Below are 12816 nucleotides of genomic sequence, written 5' to 3' on the forward strand. Positions count from 1 at the left end.
TAAGGGTTCTAAAGTGACCTAGGAACATGTGTAAGATTGTTGTATACATTCTAGGGCTCAAGGATATCAGGTTGGGTCGTGGAAGAGGCTGGTGAGGTCGAACGAATCTACCTATGCATTTTCTTGAATCAGCAAGGTGTGGTTTCAAGTTTTTGACTCTTAGAAAAAGGTAGAGATTTAACTAAGGCTGAGATTAATATACCTAGGATGTGTTTGAAGGTTTGTATCATAATTGAGGAGTGGTCCACACGTTCAGAAGAATAGACACTTGATCTGCAATAAGATAACTCGAACCGGAGTGCCAAAAATATAAAACCACACACGTCCTAGTGTGGGAAGAGCTTGGACTCTTCAAGAATGTGTCTTTATGAAACTTTTTTTTGTCATTAGACCAACCAGTATTTTCATTGTTCTTGCGATTGCCATTGTAAAAAAATGAGAACTATGACAACTTGATGTTAAATACGCTTTTTTACACAGATCTCTAAATGAGAAATTTTTTATGTGTCAACCCAAGGATATTAAGATCACTATCACCTCAGTTATGTTTATCATTTAAAAAAGGCTTTATATGGTCTTAAACAAGCTTTGAGATCTTGGTTTGACCATTTTAATTTTTTTTTTGCTTGAATTTGAATTTTTTGTAGTGTTGTCGATACATTCATGTTCATTTGTCATTACAAGAAAGGTATTATCATTTTACTTATTTATGTTGACGATATGGTCTTCATTGGAAATATCATTTTGTACAAATTATGAAAGCCAATTTATGCAAACACCCACTAATTAGCATTATCAATTGTTTAAAAGAATACTAAGATATATCAAAGGGACACTAGATCATGAGATAAGAATCTTCTCACACAGTTTTCTTAACCTATGCGCATTTTTTGACATTGACTATTCTGAGTGTTCAGATTCAAGAAGGTCCACTATTGGGTTCTGCATTTTTCTTGGAAGTAACTACATTTCTTGGAGTGCCAAGAAATAAAACATTGTTACTAGATCTAGTTCAAAGGCCGAATATAGAGCCATGACCTCCACCACTGCTGAATTAAACTGGATTACATATATTCTTTGCGACATTGGGATCTACATTTTTTAAGCTCTTATTCTTCATTGTGATAATTTTAGTGTTTTATACATGATTGTTAATCATGTATTTCCATAATAAATCTAAACATATTTATATTGATTATCATTATGTTAGAGAAAAAGTTGCTAAAAATGCCTTGATTACTAAATATGTTTCTTATTCGAAACAACTTGCTGATATTTTTATGAAACCCCTTCCAAAAGCTCAATTCATTAGCTTAAAAAACAAACTCGGCCCATGTAATAAGCCCAGTTTGACGAGGAGTGTTGAAATTGGTAAGCTCAATCTTGACCTTAGTGTTGGCATGTAACCCATTGCTAATGATGAAAATGAAAAAATTAAAAGAGTCAATCACAACCGGGCTAACCATGAGAAAGGCAACCACAGCAGCAATAGCAAGGCTAAGCATGAGAAAGACGATCACAACAAGGCAGGAAATAGCAACAGCAGAGGCACCACCAGACCATGGATTTACGGTAATCACGATTTTGGCAACAACAGAGCCATTGTGGACAGACCCTGCTATGGTAAGTTTAGCAACGACAACATCATTCCTTTGAAAATGAACGTTGAAAAGCTCATCCATAAAAGTGGAAAGCTTACCCCACTAACAGCAACCCTGTTGATACAAAAAATAGGAAAAGCAAGAATATCAATCAAGTATAACCTGGAAAGTCAACTTTCCTGTGTGAGCAACTTGGGAATGTGGATATCAAAGAGAAAAATGGTAAGATATATATCAAAAAATGAGTCAGCTAATACCTCTCTTGGATCAGAAAAAAAAAATTCAAATGGTAAGATACTCATCAACATAAATAACGCGATCTGCAATCACGTTAATGCTGGAAACAATTTCGAGAATAGCAGAGTGGGTCTCAAACTGATTTTGTGAGAAGGAAAGACCCACAAAACCGTTTTTCATTTCTTTTTTTCTCTAGTTTTTTTCCATTGTTAAGATGTACCTTCTTTTTCATTGTTTTTTTGTGAAATGCTTCATGTTTTTATAGGGTTGTTTACGGCTCATTTTGTAATAAAAAATATAACCACTCTCTCTTTCATGTGGAGATAGGCCACATTGGCCGAACCACGTAAATTGTTGTGCTGTTCTCTCTCTTCTCACCCACCAAGCTCTCTCTTTCTTTATTTGTTGTATGAACATGTGAGATTATTTGTAAACTTAACTGTTCACTTGGTCAGGCTGAAAGATGTTTTTCTCCCTTCTTTTAACAATCTTCTTTCAGTTTATGAGCCACTTTTGCTTCAGTTTGGAAACAAAACAATTTAGCTTATTTTTGCCCTTCATTAGTACCGTGTAAACTGGATTATTGAAGTTGTTTAATCATCCATACCAACAAGGGGTGTCCATTGATGTTGAATTATGCTTCTGAGCAGATTACCTAATATCATTCTCTAGAATAACATCCATTGCACATGCAACAGTCCATTCTTTGCTCCTATCAAAATCCCTTTTGTGGTGAACTCGAGATTCCTAGATATATAGCAGTATTCCAGAGTTGTCCAATTTTTTTCGAATAATTATTGATTATTTAATCTGGATAAGTTATTCTGTTTTGTCCTCATATGTACTTGAGGGAGGATCAGGTGCAATGTGATTGCACACTTTGTGTGCTACTGCACCTGATCACCCTCCATCTTTGGGATGCAGCCTGTCAGCTGTGGAGCCTATAACAGCAGATGGTGGGTGATCAGATGCAGCAGCGCACCAAAAATGTGCAATCACACTGCACCTCATCTTTCATTTACAAGGGCTTCCTTTTTATTTCTTTTATTTAGTCGGTTCAGTGTGCTTGCATTCAAATGATTAGAGAGATGCAGTGTTTTACCACATATCATGTTCTTTTAGGGTGTGTTTGCCTGTCGTTGAAGGAGGCTCTACAACATGTCATGCCACGGATCCACCTTCTGCAAAAACCGAGAAGATAGCAGATCAGGTGCAATCACAGTGCACACTTTAGTGTGCTGCTGCACCTGATCTGACTTCCATCTTCTGTTGGGCCCCCACAGCTAACAGGCTGTACCGCAGAGATGGATGGCAGCCAGGTGCAGTGGCACACCCGTAGTGTGCAATGTAATTGCACCTGATTCGCCCTCCCACGAGAAATGATGCTGCAGAAAGGAGGGATGATTACGTTGAAAACAAAGAGCTCAACGTTTGCTTTCTGCTGTGGGGCCTTGATGCAGGGCCAGAGCCAGAAAAGAGAAATGAAGGAAAGAAGTTAGATAAGTACTAGCTAGGTTCAGGATCCGATTTAGATTCAGAAAAGTTCATCTATTTTTTGCATTTTACCTAGATTTGTTTGGATTTTGGATTTATCCAAAATTGGTCGTAGGACTAGGGTTTTCTTTTAGTATAAATATATTATTTTGGGGTTTTGTAACTAGTTTTGATGATTAATTATTCTAAACTCAGTTAATTCCTTCTCTCTGTTCTTCCCTAAACCCTTTCTCGTTGCTTTCTACGTAATTTGGTAGCATAAGCATATATCCTAGCATTGTTTCTTCGTAAATTACAAATGTCTCTATTTGAAATGTTTTCTTTTCTCTCCCCCTTTTGAAACATCTAAAATCAAAGTACAATGTCTTCCATTTCCTATAAAATATGGGAAGAATTTTTCCATCTCCCTTATGTATGGATTGCTTCTTAAGTTTACCTACTAACCATAGTAAGCATACTTTCTTTGTTTACCATCTATCATGCTAAGTATATTTAGATTACTCTTCGCTCATTAGACTAATGGATAAATCTTTGTTAACGAAAAACATGTCATCACTCTTCCATGTGAAGTACGCCTATTTTTTTTTTTTACTTTTTAAGTTTTATTATAGTTTATATGAACCCTTTTTTAATAAGTAAGATGGGGTCAGGCAGACCGCTACTAGGTCAGAGTTTTAATACAATATCAAAAAGAAATATGCCATCCACAACTACATACTAAGAGAGCCTACGGATCCTTGCAACCAGATCCACTAGATCACAGTCACTACTACAACAATGGAAGGACTAAAACTAGAGGTGGGCAAACCAGGCCTAGCCCGTGATGGATCGGGCTTGGGCCTTCATTTTATACCCAACCTCAACCCAAAGCCGGCCAAATACATGCCGGCCCGGTAAAGCCCCAATATGTGTGTGTGAATCTATATATACACATATATGAAAAAAATACATATATATTAATTTTATAATACATATTTATGTTTATATAATTAGATTTATAATATATACCCATATATAATATATATTTGTATATATTTACAGGCTGGCCCGTCCAAGCTCAATTAGGTCCATGGACCTAATGTGCAGGCTGCAGGCTGCAGGCCGGACATTCCGCAATGGGCCAGCCTGAACCGGGCCTAGGGCCGACCCATCCCGGTTAGCCCAGTTCATTAGCTAGCCAAGCAAGCCTGTTGCCCACTCCTAATCAAATCCAAGGATCATCACTTCTTGTTGATCAATATGTGAACCCTTTTGTCCACCTTTTAATGTGATAACAACAATTTTTTATTTTTTCTATTTTTCTTTATTTTGCAAGAAGGTAAGGTAATTTTGTGTATCATGATATTTATCTGCTTTAGATTTTTTAGTTATATGTTTCAAATTTAAACATATAGTAAGTGGCGTAAAAAAAGGTTTTATTTGCTTCATGTTTTTAATTAGATGTTTTAAATTAAAATATAATATAATTTGTTTTAAACATATAGATATTGTCATTCTTTATTTATCTATTTGTCATAAATTATTAATTGAAGCATGATGTATCTAGGCCCGACCAACAATAGAGAGAGAGAGATCCTAATTATTTATGTATTAAACCATATTAAACACATATAAAAAAACATAATTGCACATGTTTTTTGCTTAACGCTAACATGCAGATACATTCATTATCACTTATTCACTAAAAACATGCTTTTGATCTACTCAAATACAGTAAGAAACCTTGGTTTCTGTTTCATGAAGTTTTGATACAATATGAGCCCAAGTTTTGATGCAATATAAGCCATCAATTTTGGATTGCTCTAAGTATCTACATATGAAAAATGCCTAATCTAAAACTTGTTTTCTATAAAGAACACGTCTATGAGTTTAGATTAAGCAAACACCTGAACCTTTGTCCTTTGAAACCGATGGTTTAAGAGATATGACTGTTTAAAAGACTCTCTCTCTCTCTCTCTCTCTCTCTCTCTCTCTCTCTCTCTCTCTCTCTCTCTATATATATATATATATATATATATATATATATAAGAACTGAACATATTAGGCCCCGTTTTTCATTTTATCCAACAGGTTTTAAGTGTTTTATGATAGATTTGAACCATTAGATGTGCTTAGCATGCTCGATTTAGTGGGGATCGACCCTTGATCATGTTTTTTTGATGAAAAAATATATTTTTATAAGCCAGGAAAAACTGGTACCTTCATACCGATTGATTTTGGATCACTGGAAAAACCTATATACAGGTCAGATTCCGGCGATTCAAAGCTGGTTCTATGACTTTTGAAGGGGCCTAACAAGACCTAATGAAAAAGGAGCCTAAGTAACGCATTACTATATATATATATATATATATATATGAGAAAATGGTAGCTGCAAATCATTTGTTTAGCTAATTGTCGTGATAACCAACCTGTCGAAGGGTTTTTCTATGTTTCCCTTAAATCTGATTGATTAGATATGTTCTACATGCTTGATTTTATAGGAATAGAGTCTTGGACCACCCGATTTTGATACGCAGGTAGGATTTTATAAGTTTTAAAAATCGATGATCTATGATTTTTCTAAATATTCAAGGCTTAAAAAATCATATTTTTCATCGAAAAAAACATGATCCAAGTGTCATTTCCTAATAAATTGACCATGCCCAACACATTTAAGTAATACATGGAAAAGCCCTTAGAAAGCCCGATTAGCACGGTGGTTAGCTAAAAAAGTGGTAACAACTGCAACCCTCTCTCTCTCTCTCTCTCTCTCTCTCTCTCTCTCTCTCTATATATATATATATATATATATATATATATATATATATATATGTGAGACTGTCAAACCAAAGGAAAGTCCAAAATCTATAAACAACAACAATAGGAGCACTCTCCTCCAATGATTGAGCATCTCATCGACCGGACCTTATATATTTGTTCTTTATAATTGATTTAATAAGAAATATACTTTAGACCAAGACTTTACGACATATAAGCATGTTTTTCAAATCGACAACTCAATGCATTTAAAACTTTATAATAAAAAGTATTATGGGCCATTGATTTTTAGCGCTTTAAAAAACACATCTAAATATCAAAAATTCATAATCCAAAACATGTCGCTCATTAAATGAATGATAAAAATCCAATTTGTAAAGGCCAATGATGAAATACTCGACTGTTAGAGAAAGTAATCGGTTGTATATTTTGGACATTCCTTTGGTTGGACGGTCTCCCTATATATATATATATATATATATATATATATATATATATATATATATATATATATATATATATATATATAGGCTAATAATGAAGGTATGAAACTAATGAGTAGAAATCACTTTTTTATTCAAAAATTTCTATTTTTTTGTAGATCAAATGTTAAGGATGTGATGTACATGGTTTGTTTTGTAGGAAAATTGTTTTGAATCATGTGATTATGACAACTAATTAGGTTTTTAAAAGGGTCCAAAAATCAATGGCCCACAATGTGTCAAATTTTCATAACTCAAAAGATTACATTTTTATATCAAAAAAGCATGATCCAAGGCTTGATCCTTAACAAACAAATCATGTTGAACACATTTATGTGCTTACATTGAGTCGATACAACTTGAACCTATGATTTCTAGCTCATTAGTTTTGTACCTTCATTAGTAACTAATATTTACCATATGTATAGGATAAATATTGGATACTAATGAAGGTACAAAACTAATGAGCTAGAAATCATAAGGGCAAGTTGTATCAACTCAATCTAACTAAATAGATGTATTCGACACCGTTTGTTGGATTAGGATCAAGCCTGCCTTTCTCATGTAAAAAAGTGATCTTTTGAATTATAAAATTTTGGTACATTGCCGGCTGTTGATTTTTGGACCCCTTTAAAAACCTAATTGCTTGTCAAAATTCTACTGAACAAACCAAACCATGTAGCATAACATTTGATCTACAAAATTTTGAAGAAAAAAGTGATCATTAGTTCCTTACCTTATTAGTAGCCTGTATATATATATATATATATATATATATATATATATATATATATATATATATATATAGAGAGAGAGAGAGAGTTACTGGAATATAAGAACCACCGTGTGAATCATGATTTTCATAGATTTTTATTCTCTTTAATCTAACCACCTTGGTTTTATAATGATCCGCTCAATTATGATGCATAAATGAGATTTTTTAAGGCTTTAAAATAATGTATCATAATCTTCATAAATATTCTAGCATCTAAAAACCATATTTTTCATAAAAAATACTGGATCTAACAATTGTTTCCTAGCAAATTCACGATGTCAAATACATCAATATGGTTGGGTTTGCTAAAAAAGTACTGAAAATGCCCAATCCACACGGTACCTCTCATATTTCTAGTTCTCATATATATATAAAAAATGGTAGCTGCCTACCACTTTCTGGGACCCATTATGGGCCTTTTATTTTTGTAACCGTAGAAAAACCTGATTAAATGTCACACAGATTATTCAAAACCCATTTCCTATTAAACAAATATTGCAGATCACATCTGTAGGGTCTGATCTACAAAAAAAACCTTAAATATGAAAACAAGGTGATTTTTACTCTATTTCTGTACCTTCATTAGTACCAAATATTTACCCTTTATGCATGTATTTACTTGTATCCACATACTCATCAAAATACATACAAGACATGTTCCACAAAATAAAGATGGAAACTGCTTCCGCATGTCATCTCCAATTAGGTAAGCCAATGTGCTTCAACGACTGGTGCGGCCACCACTCAAAACATTAGGAATGCACCAAGATCAGGCACTCCAATCTACATCTCTGTGGTCAATAGAAGTGTAAGCGAGCTCATGTTAGTAATAAGAATAAAAGGAAAAAGTAGGAGATTAATTGGGAACTGTTCTTTTTCGGAAGAATGAGACTTCAATCCAATAACCTTTGGTCAGGGCACAACTCAACCTTTGGATTCACAGAATTTGATTAAAAGCATGAATGTTTTACAGCTGTTTCAGACAATTTTTTATTTAGTTAGGCTGCTTGTGCAGAGTTGATCTAAAGAAGCATATGATTCTTCACCAGCTATGCGTGAAGCTGAAACACCTTTTCTAGTGAGGCCATTGCATTGCCTCTAAGAGGTTGTGCTAGACATTACAAGATGTTAAAATAAGAGAAAAGGTGTAGGCCAGGATGGTCCAGTTGCCTGAGTAAATTCCACTGTATATGCAAGGCCAGCTTCAGTTGACATATCATAGATAGGCCTGCTACAATAAAGTTAATGATAAGAGTCTGTTTGGATTCATGGAATTTGAATCTATATCACTTCAATTCCTTTTTCTTCCGTTTGTATAGTTTAAATGTACTGTGGAATTGGAATCCGTTCCACTTGATTCTTGAGAATTACATTCCATAATGAAAGCAAGGATTTCAATTTCAAAAAATTGAATTCCACTTTCACTACCTAAAAATGAAGCAAGGGCCGCCTAACATTTCTTCTTGAGGATTGCAGTGGGTTAGAGTTTTGACAGATTATATCACATCCAATCCATATTAGTGGATCTGGAAAACTTATATCTAAGAACAGATTGTTTCAAAACAAATATGGTAGGATATATTTATAGTTGGGTTGAAACCAAGTGAACAAATGACTAGATTCTTGGTTGAAACTGAGTGCAACATAATCATTTTATCTATTTAAGTTAAAAAACAAATAGGTTCTACATGTTTTCAGCAGATCCAGTATGACCTTAGTTGTCAAAAGCGCGCCTAGGCTCCACCTAGGCTGCCTAGGTGGGCTAGGCGCAAGGCAAGGCCACTGTCTAGGCTTATGGGTCTAGGCAGTAGGGGCTTAGTTGTCAAAAGCAGTGCAGGGGCAATGTTGTGAAAATCATTGAAGCATAGCGAGGCACTCCACAAAAAACCGAATCGAGGCATAAGCCTCAAGGCGTAAAGCGTAAGCCTCAGTATTTTTTTTTCACTTAAAAAATATTTAAAAATATCTAAAAATACAAATGAATAGAAGAGATGCTTTATTGATGAAGCAGCAACCAATAAGTTTACAGATTATTTCCAAAACTGACACAATAAAATTCAAAGACATAACATAAGCATCATAAGTTGGACTGCAATTTCTAGAAGCCAAGCCAGAAAAAAGCTTCAAAGATATAATATAAGAATCAAAAGCTGGATAAAAAAAATCCTCATAAGAAAATCAGTAATAATAGCATACAGAAAAAAAATCTTAACTTAATACAAGTTTAGAGAATAGTATACAGAAAAAATCCATATTCACTAAGTTACAGGAATGAAAATCTTAACTTAATACATGCCTATGATTCCAGTTTAAGAAAATCTTAACACCACTAAACCAATTCCAGTTTATTGATGGCCCTACTGACAATATAATTCAGTTTCTGTGTTCTAATATAACAAACAGACACAATTTCAAGGCTGGTCAGATCCAGATTTAAATTGAAAAAGGTGAAAAGTGACAAAAATCAATAGAACATTCTCGAATAGGAGTAGGACACACAATCTTTACAAAAATAAACACATACAGAGTTAATTACATGTACATACATAATCACATGCACAGTCAATTAATTGCACAGAAGAAAAAGAACATTCGAAGAAGAACAAATGAAGAAGAAGAAGAAAGAACTGAGGGAGGAGGGAAGAAGAAGAAGAAAAAATAAGAAAAAAGGAAAAGGAAAGAAGCAGCGGCAGCAAAAGAAGGGAAGAAAAAGAACAGAGGAAGAAGAAGAAGCGGAAGCAGAGGACGGGAAGAAGAAGAGAGAAAGTACAGCCTCTGGTGATGGTTGCCGCCAGTGGTGAGAAGGGTGGGGTTTGGGAGCAAAAGGGAGAAGAGACGAAAGGGGGAGGGGTGCCCTAACATCGGACCTCCCTCCCCCTTTTATTTTTATTTATTTTTTAATTGTGGAGTGCGCCTCAAGCACCTTGGGGCACGCCTCGTTATGAGGCGTGCGCCTCACCTTTAGGTACTCCTCGTTACAAGGTGCATGAGGTGCACGCCTCATACACATTTGTGCCTTAGCCTTGTGCTTCAAGGCAAAAAGCTCCTCGCCTTGAGCCGAGGCATGCTTTTTGTGCTTTGAAGAGCATTTTTTACAACACTGCTATGGAGGCCATGTTTTTCTACCTAGGTGGCATCTCGGCCTCAAGGACATGGTTGTTATTTTTTTAACTTTTTTTTTCTCTTTCCTTTCGTCCCAAAAGCTTTCTTTTTTCTTCTCTCCTTTTCTTCTACTTTTTCTTTTCTTTTTTACCTTCTTGCTTTTTTTTCATTCTATTTATATTTTTCTTCCTCTTTTCACCCCTCCGACTTCTCGTTTTCTTCCTCTTCCTCTTCCTCTTCCTCTTCCTCTTCCTCTTCCTCTTCTTCTTCCTTTTTTCCTTTTTCTTTTTTTCTTTTTCATTTTTTTTTCTTCTTTCTCCTCTTGCCCTCCACTCTCTTATTTTGTTTTCCTTTTTCTCTATTTTATTCTTTCTTTTTATTTTTTGTTATTTACATGTACACATGTGTTTTTTACACACACATATATATACAATTTGAGAAGGGGGTTCATCCTATCCCTTTTTTTTACATCACCGTTAAGACCCTCCAAATATCAAATTTTAATGTGTATTATGCTCAATTCCAACCATTAGATATGTTTATCAATACTTATTTAATGAGGAACAAGCTTTGTTTCAAATTGATTTGATGTAAAAATATGAACATTTTATCATGAAATTTTAATATGATATCAACCAATGATTTTTTTACCTCTTTAAAATACACATCTGAGCATAAAAATGCTTAATCAGTTACAAGTTCTCTATCCAACAACAATCATAAAGACATCTAATGGTTTAGATAGAGCATAAAAAATCTAAAAATTATAAATTTTGGAGGGTCCTAACAGTGACCTACCAAAACAGGGGCAAGATAACTCTCTCTCTCTCTCTCTCTCTCTCTCTCTATATATATATATATATATATATATATATATATATATATATATATATATAGAGAGAGAGAGAGAGAGAGTAATGGGTAGGTGTGAAATGATAGGTGCTAAATGAGTTTTTCAGGGTTTTTTCATTTTATTTTTAAATTCTGACAGTGATCTATGTACTTGATTTTATAGGGATCAGCTCTTGAAGTATTCAATTTCGACACATGGGTGGGTTTTTACAAGGTTCAAAAAAATCAGCGGTCCAAAATTTTTGAAGCTCCAAATATCATTTTTTTCCATCGAAAACACATGATCTAGGTGTGGATTCCTCGTAAATCGACCATGCCCAACACATTTATGGGGTCGAAACTGCAAAACAAACACTGAAATGGCTGAAAAACACATTTAGCACGTATCAATTTCGCACCTACCATCTCTCTCTCTCTCTCTCTCTCTCTCTCTCTCTATCTATATATATATATATAGTAATTTTGTGACATGTTAAGACCCTTCAAATATCAAATTTTTAGGTGTTTTATGCTCAATTTGAACCATTAGATGTGTTTATCAATATTATTTATTGAGAAACAAACTTTGTTTCAAGTTGATTTGATGTAAAAATGTGAACACTTTATCATGAAATTTTAGTATGATATCAACTGATGATTTTTTTGCCTCTTTAAAATACTCATAGGCATAAAGATGCTTAATCAATTACATGTTTTTAAAAGAAAACAAGGTTCTCCAAAAGATATTCACCAAAACAACAAAGTGGACACTCAAAGAGTTTCACCAAAGAACCAAAAGAACATTCACATGCAACAAAATGGGCTCACACACAAACACCCATTAAAGGGGCAAACAAAAATAATAATAATAATATTTTATTAATCAAGATCATGCAAGAAGTATAAAAGATAGTGGGGTTTTACCTCATATTTATACACATGAGAGAGGAGGCTCAAGAGAGAGTCGTTGGGGGTCCAACTGCCCTAAATAGAGTTGTTGGGATCCCAACGGCCCTCTAGGCTGACTAGTCAATTGATGCTGACTAGTCCTCTCTTAACCAAAAAGAAAACTAGGAAAAGGAAAACTAATTCTATCCTAACACTAATTACTATCTAGTTACACACATATATATATACATTTTTTAACATCCCCCTCAAACTTACTGTTGGACAATTGAAAGTTTGTCCAAGAGAAAGTGAAATCTAGGAGCAGCGAGATGTTTGGTGAAGAAATACATCAATTGATATTATGAAGTAATATAGGGAAGATCGATAGTGCCATATAGATATTCCTCTTGTACATATTGACAATATATCTCGATGTGTTTGGTTCATTCATGGAAGGTTCAGTTGCTGGCAATATAGATGAAACTTTTGTTGTCACAGCACAGTCGTGATGCACTTTTACTCTAAACACCCATGTCAACCAGCAATCTCCTCAGCCAGACCACCTCTATAATGGTTGTAGCCATGGCACAATATTTTGAGAGAAAAACTTCATGTTGCTTCTTACACCTCCATGAAATCAACGAGT

General features: G+C 34.4%; 1 protein-coding gene across 1 annotated transcript in view; it reads right to left on the reverse strand.

The window, feature by feature from the left end:
- Window positions 1-7906: 7906 nt before the first annotated feature.
- LOC149818867 (RHOMBOID-like protein 12, mitochondrial) overlaps window positions 7907-12816 on the reverse strand; it is a 28710-nt gene continuing 23800 nt past the window's right edge. The window contains exon 9 of the mRNA XM_089984612.1: window positions 7907-8140. The gene's annotated coding sequence lies outside the window, so the exon portion shown is untranslated. The remainder of the gene's footprint in view (window positions 8141-12816) is intronic.

This window comes from Nuphar pumila, chromosome 13 (assembly GCF_984573655.1).
Source record: "Nuphar pumila chromosome 13, dmNupPumi1.hap1.1, whole genome shotgun sequence".
NCBI classification, from domain to species: domain Eukaryota; kingdom Viridiplantae; phylum Streptophyta; class Magnoliopsida; order Nymphaeales; family Nymphaeaceae; genus Nuphar; species Nuphar pumila.